The sequence below is a fragment of the Solanum lycopersicum genome, chromosome 8, assembly GCF_036512215.1.
Source record: "Solanum lycopersicum chromosome 8, SLM_r2.1".
Taxonomy (NCBI): Eukaryota; Viridiplantae; Streptophyta; class Magnoliopsida; order Solanales; family Solanaceae; genus Solanum; species Solanum lycopersicum.
Genome location: NC_090807.1, coordinates 28,968,626 through 28,983,022, shown reverse-complemented (window position 1 = coordinate 28,983,022; position 14,397 = coordinate 28,968,626).

The following is a 14,397-nucleotide window of genomic DNA, read 5'->3' as shown; positions in this document are numbered from 1 at the left end:
TTAGGGGCCCATGGTTCAATGGCCTAAAATCATATTTTTGACGATGAACAAGGGTCGTGCCGTCACTCTAGCCATGTTTCGTTGGTTGTGGTCGTGGATGGTAGGTTCGACAGTTAGTTGGAGGATAGTTGGGTCTTTTCCTAATTATTTTATTCATATACTATATCATTTTACCCTTCACTAAGACCCCTGTATAAGTGATTTCAATCCCCAAATTAGTTTATTCCCTTCATTCTCTTCAAATTTATCAAAAAGTCTCAAATATTTCTCTATCTAGAACTTGAAGAAGAAGAAGGGTGAATCTAGGGCTCAAGAACAAGTCTCCATTCCCCAATGCCATGTGGGCTTTGATAGTAAGGTATGATATTTTTCATTCATGGACTTCACAAATTCCTCTATTTTCAAAGTTAGAAATTTCCAATTGAGTTAGGGTTTACTTCAATTGTCATGAGTTCTCTTTATTATTGGTTAAATGATTAAATTATGATCTCTTATGCATGAATTGATGAAATACCATGAACCCATGTGGACCATGTTTTTAAGTTGTGATCATGTGATATGGGATTTTGATTATAAAGGAAAAGTTTTATGAAATCAAGTATTCATTGATAGAATTACATGAATTTATGATGAAACTCATATCTAACCCATGTTTTCTAAATATTGACGATTGAAAGTGGGTTTTGAACCTTGAAAGGTAAATATTGAATTGTGCATGTTCTTATGAAATATATGCAAATGTTATAAGGATGTTTTGAGAGCGAAGTATCAAAGATGATGATGTTGATGTGTTATTGAAAGTATTCTCTCATATACACATGAAAGCATGATTACGAAAGGTTTCCTCACATAATAAGGATTTTTTAAGGTTTAAAGGTCATCTCACTTAATTAAATCAAATAATAAGAGTTTGTCACACCCCGAGAGCACACCCTAGAAGATATGACACTCTCGGAGCGTGACATGGCGTACTTGACCTCTCGGAGGCCTTGTAACAGCCCTTTGACATCATTCATTGCATACCTTTATGAAAAATAGTGCGGAATTAAAAATTTTCACACAACATATCTTAAAATATATTTCATATTAAAATCATAGGAAAATACTAAGTCTCAACATATGCGAATCTTAGACTCAAGAATACTTGGGACACGTCCCATACAATACGAATATAGAAATACTTAATCTATTACAGTACTTGAAATAAAAGAAGTCTAAAGATAGGTATGTCATCGAGTCAAGTGATAACATACTTCGACTTGCTTGAAAGAATTCTAGTTTCCAAGCTTTGCTTCAAGTCACCTTCTCACCTTCCACCTACACCTTTATATAAAACAAAATGTATGGAATTAGTACAAACACATGTACTATGTATAATTTAATGCATAAAATCATGAGAAACGTGTACTAAGTATGACTTAATGCATAAAATCATGGGAAACAGACATTTATAAGAAATATATTATTTTTGATCAAAACATCATATCATAAGCATAAGAGCCACATTTAAGCACCAAACTTCACAATTAGAATGCAATACAAGTCATATGCAATTTATAACAATTCAAGTAACATTACAGTGAACATACCATAACCTTACAGTAAGCATTTAATCAACTTCACTTTAACTTTACATAGAACTCACACATCACAAATAGCATCAAGCATACATCAAAACATATAGGCATAAGATCCTCCTACCAAAGGTGATTCTAAGGCTCACTGAAGTGAGTTATGAAGTGATCGCTTATACATTCCCTTCACACACACCTAAGAGATCCTTTAGACTACCTAAGATAAGATCATTCACATTTAAGACTGGTCAACGGACCGGAACCGATTCACCAGATCGGAATAAACGGGTACCAGACCGGACCGAAACCTGTTGACCGGTACCAGAATGAACCAGACCGGAACTACTGGGATGAATAATCGGTTCATTCCCGTTCCACTATATACCGGGATGGAACCAAAATGGACCGGGATAGAACGGGACGGGATAAACGGGATGATTTTTTTTGGCATTACAAAAATATAATTATTTTTTTTATTTTTCTAAGTATAAATTAATAGTTTTTAAATTTATACTATGATTTTTACTTAAGTTTATTTTAACGATATTTTATTTTTATTTTTTGTTGTTAAGTTTGCAAGTAAAGTCTAATAAAGTTTTCAAAATTTAAATCTTTTGAAGTTTATACTTTATAAGTTACTACTTATATTCATTAATATTTATTTTATAAGTTATATTTATAACTTGTGTCTTGTAAATATTAAATTAATAAAATTTCTATTTTTTAAAAAATTAAATTGAAATAAGGATAAAACAATTACAAAAACTAAAAAATATCAATTTAATTTATTTATATTTGTAACAAATAACAATTTCAATTTACAACTATTAGTAGAGTACATAGTTTACGCAGCCACCTTCTAGGAAGGGTTCTTTTTCAACTAAGTCTCGAATGTAATACTAATACTCGTATAGTCCCGTAAATCCTCTTTCTCACTCAGCTATGGATTGATTGTAATCAAATTCTGGTCTAGGTAAAGCTCATTGACGATCTTGAAGTTTGATGACATCATCACTAACACATCCAATAGTAGAATCTATGAAAAGTTCAAATTGACTATCTAACTTTGGAAGTCCTTGATTTCTACGCTCAGCATTCATCCAGTCTCTAAATGACACTGATATCTCCAAGCTGTATTCTTCTAACAAATATCTGTGGTCTCGAACTTGAAATCTTGCCGCGCTGAAAGCTGCCTCCGAAGCTACTGATGATCCTTGAATTGCAAGCACATCCTTCACCATTCTACTAAGTTTTGGAAATTGAGTTCCACGATTCCTCCACCAGTTCAATAGTTGTGGTATACCTTCATCGTTTGTAATATCATCCGTACCCTGTTCAAGATATTTAAAAAATTCACATTTATTAGAAGAGTCAAGACCAACTTTATGTTTCACTCGTCCATGAGCACCTACTTGATTCATAGACGTTTGAGGATTTTCAACATTATCTAAGAAAGAATATTTATCACACATTTCTTTAGCAAAGAATTTTATAATATTTTGACATATTACCAAATCAGGTTCTTCTTCAGGTTGAATATCAAAATTCTGATAAATGCATTCAACTAAAACTTTTGCACCATATTCTTTATATTCTGGGTTGAAAAGAATTGTAGTTAAATAAATTTGAGGAATAGGAAAAAAATATTTCTTAAATTTTGTAATCATAACTTCAATAGCAGAGGTAAATAAAGTATTTGTTTTATAATCAGAAAAGATAAATGAAATTTCACATATGTGTATTAAAATTTCAGAAATAGTAGGATAATATATTCCAGAAAAAATTTTAGTAGCATCATAAAATGATTTCAAAAATATTCTAAGTTCATTTACTTCATCCCAATCAATATCATTAAGTTTTAATTCAGGATAAGCATTATGATTATTAAATAGCGTAGTAAAGGTTGTCTATATGCATAAGCAACTTCAAGCATATCATAAAAGGAATTTCATCTAGTTTTTACATGCTTCGGAACTTTTCTAAACGGAAGTTTAAATGCATTACAAAGTTCTTTAAATTGATTAATTCTACTACTACTATTCATATGAAAATGTAAAAACAAGCATTATCAATTTTATCACAACTATTTTCAAATAATTTCACAGGGTCACTAACAACCAAATTTAATATATGCGCAACACATCTAACATGAAAAGCATATTTACTAATAGGACAAAGTCTAGCTTCTAGCATATTAATAGCATTTAAATTAGTAGAAGCATTATCTAAAGTAATACTAACGACTTTATCACAAAGTCCGAAAAAATCTAAAATTTCCAACACAGTAATAGCAATATAAATTCTAGTTTTTTTCTTTTGACAAATTTTATAACCAGTAATTCTTTTTTGTAAATTCCAATTATAATTGATCCAATACGCAATAACAGTTAAATAATCAAAACCATTAGGAATACGAGCCATATCAGTAGTAATAGCAACTCTACAATCCATTTGTTCAAAATAGGCACGTAAATATTGACAATGTTTTTCTTGAAATTCAAAAATATCTCTTTTTACCATGCTTCTTAATAAACCTTTATAACTAGGATTATATGTTTCACGAATATATGCAATAAAACCTGGATGTTCTCCAAAACTAAAAGGTAAATCACAAACAACAACCATTTTAGCAAAGTTTTCATGATCACGATCCTTGTTGTAGGTTTGATGTGTAAGAGGACCACTTGGGTTCGAAGTATTTAATTTAATTTGAACCATATTTGATCCTCTAGCCGATTCTTCAACACTACAATTTTCAACAACTTCAAGAGAAGACATATATGCAAACCACTCTTTACTATGCTTGTTAATCAAATATTTTTTTAATCCCCCCGTTGAACCTCCAGTCCAACCAGATGTATATTTAAAATGTTGTTTACAAATATTATATATACTAAAAAAAATTTCTTCATTCAAATAACAAAATTTCCACAGATGTGATTTTAAAGAACGTTGTACCTTGGTCTTACCTCTAGTTGGAATAATAGGAGGACGAGTATTTCCAACCGGCGGTGGAGCTTCAGCACCTATACTATTGAGATTGGGGCTAGTCGGTGTATCATCTAAATCTACTTCTTCATCTAAATTTAATTGTTCATCCATTTCCACTTCTTCATTTTCATGATTAATACCATAATGTCTTTCCTAGAGTTCATGGGGAATCATAGGAGTATCCGAATTAATATATTTATAGGATCGGGACGGGAAAAACTAGTTTCATTCACATGCGTAAATTCATCTGTATTCATTCTAACAAGAGGAATTTTAGATTTAGAAGAACTAACACCTTTATTAGTTTTTTTTACTAAATTTTTTGTTGATTCTACTAGACCTTTTTTACTTTCACTTTTTTTAGAAGACTCCATGATATAAAATTATAAATTACAAAATACGAAACTTAACAAGAATAATAATATAATAATAAAAACATACAAGTTACAAATAATAAATACAAAAAATAAATATAAGATTAGAGAGTGGAACGAAGTTACCAAACGTTTGAGTAAGAACAAACGATTATAATGAAAATTAAAATATTGATGTCGAAACTTGAAATTTGAAGAAGATTCCTCCTCCGAAATACATCAAATGACCAAATCACCAAATGATATTAAGAATTTAGAACTGAATTGAATATTGAAAATTTGAAATTTTATAATTTATAATCCGTAATTGCTAAATCTTATAAATATGAATGGAAATATATATTCTCTCAAACTTATGTTTGTAACTTTGTATATATAATTTTTAGAAATCAATTCTGATTCACAAAACAAAAAAATAGTCGTTTTAATTTTTCTGTTTTAAAATGATCGTTGGGAAAAGGGAAGGCCAAATAGGGGGTTTGAATCGTTGGATTGGAAAGGGGGCAGAAGGCTGCAGCTTTTTATAAAGCTGCAGGACAGCAGGGGTGGGCAGCCGGGCAGGATGCAGGGCAGATTTTAATAAAGTTGCCTCCTGCCAAGTGTTAGGGAAGGGGAGGGTGTGGTGGGTAATTAATTTTAATATAAAGAAATTATATAAAATATAACATATAATTTATAGAAAATATAAATATAAATTATATAAAATATAAAATATAAAAAAATTAATATATATTAAGTAAACCGAATCGAAATTGGACCGAACCGGAACCGAAATGAACCGGTACCGGTACAATGGTACGAAATCACGGTTCCGTCCCATTCCGTGTACCGGTTCAGACTATCCTGTCCCAATCCTATAGGCAACCGAAACGGGATGAACCAGAACGAACCGGAACGGTACCGGTACGTCCCGTTCCGTTGACCAGTCTTATTCTCATTACACACAATAACATATATGTAATATGACATTATCCTTACAAAAGTTCATCAAAAGACTTATTTAAGTAATGCAAGAAGAGACCGCCCACACCCTCTCCAAGCTTACCTAAGTAATCCTTAAAACTACCTAAGTTTAGATCATGTCTACTTATTCAATTTACTTTCCCTATCTAGAATCATTCTTAAGACTCCTTCAATTTACTTTCCCTATCTAGAGTCATTCTTAAGACTCCCTAGGTAAGACATGAAGTGACCATTCCTATGCCCTCTTCATACCTTAACTAAGCAACCCTTAAACTACTCTAGATAAGCACTTAGTCATTAACATACTTTCCAACTTAAGTCATTATCTTCATTACTTCACTTAAGAGACATTCAAAATATAAGTACATTCAAGTAATAGTCTTGGATAAGACCTAGGGACTCACTCACTAACATCTTCAAAGCCTAATCGTTCAATGTCTAGATATAATGTCATACCACCACCTAAACTTCATAGAACTTCTCTAATACTAGTAGGTATCCCGTATATGATGAGAATAGGCAATAACCTACATAGACCATGGTATCTAAGCATGGAATCTGGAGTCAACCCTAGTTCGATAAAGTGTGTTCTACTTGCCAATGGTAGAACTAGGACACATCCCATGTAGGCACATGGTTAAGGAATATGAAGGGTTTCTTTGTACTCTACCCTCATCCTTAACTAGAGTTACTTCCCAAACCATACTCACTCGGTGCTAGCCTTTGTTCTCATAGAGTATTTCAATAAAGGAGTATATGAAGAGGTTTCATATCTAGTTCACAACCCAATGACATTACACCTTACCAAAGAGGGTCCACTAAGTCTACCTACAATGGTTAATAGGATAGCTCAATGAATTTCCTAAGGATGATTTCATGTCGCTCCAGCCAATCAACCTTAAGTCCACCATTTACACAAGAAGGATATGATTACATATTTCAACTTCAAGGATATCATAACCTTCCAACTAGGTTAAAGGTTACACATAAGGACCTTCTTAGCAATGTTCAAGTCACATATCAATCACACATACAAGACTAGGGAGATTTAGCATACTAAGTCAAGAACTCATATTCACAATATACATATATCAAGTAAGGGACACAATTCTATCAAAACAAGAAACGCACATACTTCACATATAGCATATCATTTTATAAGCACATAAGCATAAACCAACATCATCTAAAGGTCATCCTATTCGCTACTATAATATCAGCAATTTAAGTATCACAAGTATTATATAATCTATCAATAAACATCATACATCAATATTAAGCAATCCACATAATGACTACATTATAGTCTACTAGATACACACATCATCAACTAGAAGAACTCATGATTTGACTCCACATAAACACATAAGTAACCAATGCATTCATAATATTCACATAATCAAGTTATAAATATAGAACATAAGCACCACCACCATAAGTGGACCATACCAAACATCATCATCATCTAAGAACTAGACTACACAAGATAGGGAAAGTTAGGTCAACTTGACATGATTCCAATCTCACAACTTCAATCCATAGTCAACGGCCCTTACCAATGGCCATGATCATCAGTTCAACTCAATAATTATAATATACAATGAATCAAAAATAATTAAGCGTGAATTTATGAATTTAAGACAGTCAACTAACAATTCTAGCATGATTCATTCATAATTAAATAGCCCTAATCAAACTACACAATAATTAAATAGCATTAAGATCTAATCAATTCACCCAAAAAGTAGTCAAATCTAGGGTTACATGAGTTACATGGGTTCATAGAGTTTTAGGTCAAAATAATCAAGTTAACAATAATTCCATCAATATACAATGATTCAAAATATTTAATGCAATAACCCATGGATAGATTACAAAATTGGACAAGTTCATCTTTGCAAGACTTTTAAAATCACTTTGATGTTTGGCTACTTGAAGAAAAGAGATTCAAGGATGAAGTCCATACCTTAATCGATGCTAGACCACGAAATTTATGAATAATTGATTAATAATAACCAAATAAATCTTCAATCCAATTGCTATCTTGAGTTTTGACTTCAATGGAGTTCTAAAGAATTTCTTAGAGAATTGGGTTTTGATTTGGAATAATGAATTCATCTAGGTGTTTAGTACTTAGAAACCCATTTGAAATACCCAATACACCCCTAGGAAACTACCCTTTTAATTATTTGTATATGAGGTGAATTTACCAATTCACCCTTCACTATAAAGTAAAGTGTGTAGGTGCAGACCTAATCGACGACTGCCCGTCGACGGGTCGTAGGTCCAAAAATGAACCGTCCTGACTGTCCATCGATGGGATCAGAGAATGTACTTTGGGATCTTAAGCTCCCTAGGCTAAACACTAACCGAAGCCTCTCACCTATGTGGTGTCAGTCCACCTACTGCGCGTAGATGCCCTCTGTAGATGAGGCTGGTCTAGACAGCCTTGGCCCAAAAGATGGGTCTTTTATCAAGGACCCTTGGTTGGTCCTTGGGGACTTTTTTTCGGAAGTTTCAAATTCAAATATGTTCATATATGAGTTTAGGACCTCCCGCATCAATTTCATCTAAAACGAACACGTAAAACTCAACAAAACATACTAAGACACACAATGTCGTTCAAGGAAAATCTATAGAACGTCATAGATGTTCTTGTGTTTGACCTCCAAACGTTATGAAAATTTAGAAACTACCTCCTAACCTTAATTTTAACAATTTAAAGACTTCAAAAAATCAAGACATAAGCGTTAGGATCTAGTTACACCTAAGTCATTTTAGAAGTGTTACAAAGTTATCCTAATGAAATCTTCCTTGGATCGGTTATTGAATGATACCTTTATATGAATAATGACTTAGTTTGGATTAGAAATATGGTGTTTCCATGGATAGTAAGAACAATTAAGAAATGACTATTCCATGAGATTTATGCATCGCACTGAAAGGATATTAAGATAGAAGCTCTCTCGTTAGTAGAGGTAAAATTTTTAGAAGCAATCTACTTATCCCTTATCTATGTGCCCCCATAGGATGATTGTATATATAGACATTAGATAGTGGATTCACCTAATCTAGAAGTTCATGGCCCTTGCCTTGGAAAAATAGGTCAACCATTATCGGTGTGGGAGACACTGAGGGATCATTTTACATCTCACATTGTCTATATGTTACTCAAATCTAATTCCCACATTAATAATGAATTAAGGTCACTTCAATAAGTATCTCATATGTCTTCAAAGGCATTAATATGTTATCTTGAATATGGTCCAAAAAGTGTGAGAACAGTTTCCAAGAGTTGAAGGATAGACTTACTTCCGCTCCAATGTTGACTTTACCAAGTAGGTCTTGATGGTTCTGTTGTTTATTGTGATTCCTTGAGAATTGGGATATGTCTAATGGCAACTTAATATTCATGAAAGTAATTATCCTACCCATGACCTTGAATTAGCAGTGATTGTTTTTGTGATTACCGTCTAGAATAGTTTACAATATGTATTTAATCAAAAAGATCTAAATCTTAGTCAAAGAAGGTGGCTTGAGTTATTTAAATATTATGATATGAAGGTTATGTATCATCCAAAAAAACAAATATGGTGGTGGATACTCATAGTTGGTTAACCATGGTTAGTTTTGCTCATATTGAAGAAGGTAAAAAGAGTTGGTTCGAGATGTTCATAGATTGGCCTGAATATTTGTTTAGTTAGTGGTATCCACCAAGAGTGGTGCTACGGTTCACAATGTCTCAGAATCGTCTTTTTGACATATGTGAAAGCCTAGCAAGATCTTGATCTAATTATGGTTGAATTGAAAGAAGTGGTGCTTAAGAAATCCGTTAAGGCGTTCAACCAAGGGGTAGATGGTGTACTTAGATATCAAGGTTGTTTGTGTGTTCCAAATATTGATGACTTGAGGGAACAAATCTTGATTGAATCCCATAGTTTGCGGTATTCCATACACCCCCAACTCACCAAGATGTATCGCGACTTGAGGGAGGTTTATTGGAGGAATGGGATAAATAAAGATATTGCGGGATTTGTAGCTAAATGTCAAAATTGCCAACAAGTGAAAGTTGAGCATAAAAAATGGGAGGTGTGTCCCAAGATATTAACATTCCTATGTGAAAGTGAGAAGATTTTAACATGAACTTTGTTGTTGTTTTGCCTCGCACCCGGCAAAACATGATTTGATTTGGGTTATAGTAGACTGGATGAAGAAATTGGCTAATTCTTCTTGTCAAGGTTCCTATTTGGCGAAGGACTATCCCAAGTTGTACTTAATAAAAATGGTGAAGTTTCATAGAGTGCCTATGTCCATTATTTCCGATTGTGGTACCCAATTCACTTCTAAGTTTTGGAAGTCTTTCCAAAAGGGTATTGGCACTCATGTTAAGCTTAGTATAACCTTTCATCCCCAAATCGATGGGCAAGCGGAGCGTACTATACAGATTTTGAAAGACATGTTAAGGGTTTGTGTGGTTGATTTTAAGGGTTTAAGTTTTCTTATAAGAATAGTTATCACTCAAGTATTTATATGGCTCGACTTGAGACATTATATGGTAGGAGGTGTACATCTCCTATAGGATGGTTTGAGGTGGGTAAAGTTTCCTAAAAGGCCCAGAGTTGGTACATGAGGCCATAGAGAAAGTTTGAATTATTAGAGAAAGGTTGTAAACAGCTCAAAGTAAAAAAAAAAGGTCATATGCATATGCGAGACAAAGATATCTTGAGTTTGATGTTCATAATTGAGTTTACTTGAAAATCTCACCCATGAAGGGTGTTGTGACACCTCGGAGTTTAGTATCCTAAGAAAGGGCATAAATGAGTGGTTACAAATCTATGATTTAGCCTTGGCACCCTTATAAAAGCCTCACGAGTCATAAAGGGCACCACGAGTTGTGGTGGTGCCCGTAGACCTTAGGCAGTAGCCAACCTACATTGACACACCTTTAATATTCACCATGAAACCTCGTGGATGGGTATTGTGACGTGGTAGGAAGACTAAAGAAAGTTTCCACATAATAGGACCCGCCTCACGAGCCACTTGACGGTGCATGAAGGCCTCCACGAGCCATGGGAGAGGTCGTGGTCCTAAGTTAGGTTTTTGGGGGAAAAGGGTGGTAAAACAAGCCACTGTTCAAGTTACCACGGCCACCATTACCAGTTTTGTGACCCTTGATGGGTCGTGGTGCCCGTCATGGTGGTGAGTCGGCAGCTTCAGTTTAGGGGTTTTGGGGTCTTTTCTGAATTTAAGTAAATCAATGCTATGTCATTTTACCCAAGCCTAGGACTCATATATAAGTGATTTAACCCCAAAACTCACCCATTCAAGTCATTATTTCCAAAACCCGAAAGAAAATTAAAGTTCTTCCTCCCCAAAATATTTGTCTCTAGAATTTGAAGAAGAATAACGGATTCAAGCTAAGATCAAGGTCAAGCCTTAATTCCTCCATTGAAGATAAGAAAATGTCTTTGAGTTATGATAGTTTTCATCCATGGATTACTTCCATTCACGGAGTTTCAAAATTCATCTATTTCAAAGTTAGAATTCCTCAATTGAATTAGGGTTTTCTTCAATTTTCATGGGTTCTCTTCAATGTTGATTTAAATGATTGAATTATGATATCTTATGCATTGCTTGTTGGACTTATGTTTGTGATACTAGTATAGATAGTTCTCATTTAAAATTAGTTCTAGTGGTTAAAGATTTCTTTGAAGCGTTTCACCTGATCTTGATATCAAACTTAGTATTTACTTAAAATTGGAGACTTGATCTATTTCTACTATTTCTTATTGGAATGCTCAGATGGAATCGAAAGAACGATAACAAAACTTGTTGAGTAAGAGATTTATTAAATCAAGTATTTCTTCATGGATTATTCCTATCGTACTTGGATTTCATCTTGATCAATGATATATTCATATACTCCCATAGTATGTAGGATATCACAAACATCATTTGAGGATTGTAAATTAACAATCTAAAGAAGATAAAGCTTTCTGAAAGTTTTTAAAGTGTTAATTTTATTATTTTGGTGACATATTTGGACCATGTAGTATTCAAGAAAGGTATAATGATAGATTCCAAGGAGATTGAGACAGTTTAAAATTGGGACAAACATGTTTCCATTATCAAGATTCATAGTTTCTTAGGTCTTGAAGATTATTATTATTGAAGATTTGTGGAGGGGTTATCATCTATTGCATCTGTATTGATTAGGTTGATCCAAAAGAATATGATTTTTCCGTGGTTTGATGAGTACAAGGTGATTTTTCAAAAGCTCAAGATTTTGCTGACTACTACTTTGATTTTGACTTCACTCGTGTAGGCAGAGGATGCTATCATTTATTCTGATGCTTGTTATTGTTGGGATATCGATGTAGAAAGAGAAGTGATAATTTATGCTTTGATGCACTTGAAACTTGGATGTAATAAGAAGAACTATCCTACTTATAGCTTGGACTTGAATTGTGATATGGCATTAATATTTGAAGACATTATCTTTATGGTGTGTATTGTGAGATGTTCCAGCATGTATTTGATAAGAGAAATCTAAATTTGAGACGATGGAGGTGGTTAGAGTTACTCAAGGACTGTGAGATGACTATTGTTTATCATTTGGGCAAGGAGAATGAGATCGTAGATGCCTGCGATTAAAAGGCAGTGAGTATGGGTAGACTACCTTTATTACATTTGAGAGAGTGTCCCATGGCTATGTATGTGTAGTCCTTAACCAATAACATGGCTCCACTTGATATTTTAAAATCTGGTAGAGTTTTGGCTTATATGGAGGTTCGGTACTCCTTATTAAAGAAGATTTGTGTTTGACATTTTGATGATGGAAATTTGTGTATAACTTACGACAAGGTGTAACAAATAGAAGCCAAGGAGGAAATTCTTGATGATAGTGACGGAGTTTTAAGGATAAAGGATTTTATTATGGTCTTCGAATATGTGGGCTGCCTAGATTGATCATAAAAGAGGCCTATAGTTGAGATATTTTATTCATCCAGAGGCTTTTGAGGTGTATTTTAACTTGAAGCAATATTATCGATAGTATTGTATGAATATGTTGGATTTCTATCGCTTGTTTGAATTGTTATCAAGTAAAGTATGAGCACCAAAGCATGAAGGTATGACTTAAATGATTCTTATACTAGAGTAGGGGTGTGAACATATTTCTATGGCTTTTATGGTAGGGTTGCCATGTATCTTGTGTATGTTTGTATACGTATAATGGATCAATTGACCAAGTGTACAGATTTTATATCAATTCAGATTACTTGTAGTTTGTATAAGTTAGCATATATCTACATAGGGGAGATAGTTCACTTGTATGAAATGTTCATTTTTATTATTTCTTTGAGGTACATAATTAAATCTCATGTCTAGAAATCTATTCAGAAGAAGTTGGGTACTAAGCTGGATCTTAGTATAACTTTCCACCTTCAGATTGATGTTTTATTTTAATAGACTATCCAGGTCCTTTAGAACATGTTGCGGGCACGTGTGATCAATTTTGATAGTCATTGGGATAAGTTTTTGTTTTTACTGGAGTTTACATACCACGATAATTATCATTTCAGCATTGAGATGATATCATTTGAGGCTTTGTATAGTAGAAGATTCGATTTCCAATCGGTTGGGTTCTTCTATATGATGTTTGTTTGTGGGGTACAATGTATTGAGAGAGAGCCTTTGGATAAGGTCAAGTTGATTCAGGATAGGTTTTTCATGTTTCAAAGTAGGCAAAAGAGTTATGCAAATCGAAAGGTTCATGATTTGAACTTCATGGTTAGAGTCATGTTTATTAAAGATTTTACCCATGAAGGGTGTGATGAGATTTTGAAAAGAGGGAAAGTTGAGCCTGAGGTGTATTCGTTCCTTTGATATTGTTCAGCGTATAGGTGGGTCACTTACGAGTTGGCTTTGCCACATGACTTATCAGGTGCTCATCCTATATTTAATATTTCGATGTTGAAGAAGTATCATTAGTATGGTGCTCATATGATTTCATAGGATATGGTGATACTTGATCAAAATTTGAATTTGAGGAGGAGCCAGTAAAAATCTTGGATAGACAAATTGAAAGTTGAGACAGAAAGAATTGCTTTGGTAAGGGGTCAATGAAAGCATCATCCAATTCAGGAGACCACTCAGGAGTACAAATCGTATAAGTGGATCAAATATCCCATTTATTTTAAGTGTTTAATCATTTTTTTTACCATTCGAGGACGAACGTTTGTTTTAGTGATAGATGATGTAATGACTTGTTAGGTTATTTTGAGCACTCGGACTATTTTAAATCTTCTCGTGAAATTTTAAATATAAATTTTAAACTATTTGGTAATTACGATAATTTAGTTAACAGAAATTTAATAAGTAATTAATATAGTTGAAACTAATATGTCAAGTTCATAATTATTTTTTAATATCCTCTACCACTTGGCCCATATATTGAATTAAGTTAAAGGGTGATTGGCATAACACAAACAACA